Genomic DNA, 389 nt, shown 5'->3' with positions numbered 1-389 from the left:
TTTTTTTTTTTTTTTTTTTTGGTGAAGTCCACTTGAAATAACTTGGAGCCTTTTCAATCTCACCTTTCCCTGCAAGTTGTCGATCTTTCACGATCCATCAATGTCGTGAAATTTCTAGCCCTACCCTTGTAATTTCATTCCCTTTTGTAGGTCTTTTGTTCATCAAATTCTTGTTTTCATGGCTTTTCGGCCAATCTAAGTTTCTGGGTAATCAGTAAATTTTCCTACTGGGGCTCTGATTCTGCTTTAGGGTTAGTGTTGTCTCATCTCCAGTATATACTGATTGAATTCTGCTTTCAGACGTTTGGACACATTTTGGTAATTCTAACTTTTTGCGTTCTATGCCTTTCAATTCTGCTTCTTTTGCTCAAAACTTTTTTTTTTTTTTT

At 35.2% G+C, this 389-nt stretch overlaps 1 protein-coding gene across 4 annotated transcripts in view; it reads left to right on the top strand.

Annotated features, from left to right (window-relative positions):
- Positions 1 to 389, top strand: part of LOC122083689 (transcription factor SRM1-like) — a 13,011-nt gene that overhangs the window by 465 nt on the left and 12,157 nt on the right. The window contains exon 1 of one of the 4 annotated variants that reach the window (XM_042651596.1): positions 71 to 318. The exons of 2 other annotated variants lie outside the window; for them this stretch is intronic. The gene's annotated coding sequence lies outside the window, so the exon portion shown is untranslated. Of the gene's footprint in view, positions 1 to 70; positions 319 to 389 lie in introns of those variants that run through there. One more of the 4 variants, XM_042651589.1, reaches the window with a different exon arrangement.

The sequence above is a fragment of the Macadamia integrifolia genome, chromosome 1 (assembly GCF_013358625.1).
Source record: "Macadamia integrifolia cultivar HAES 741 chromosome 1, SCU_Mint_v3, whole genome shotgun sequence".
Taxonomy (NCBI): domain Eukaryota; kingdom Viridiplantae; phylum Streptophyta; class Magnoliopsida; order Proteales; family Proteaceae; genus Macadamia; species Macadamia integrifolia.
This window is presented reverse-complemented; position numbering and strand designations above follow the sequence as displayed.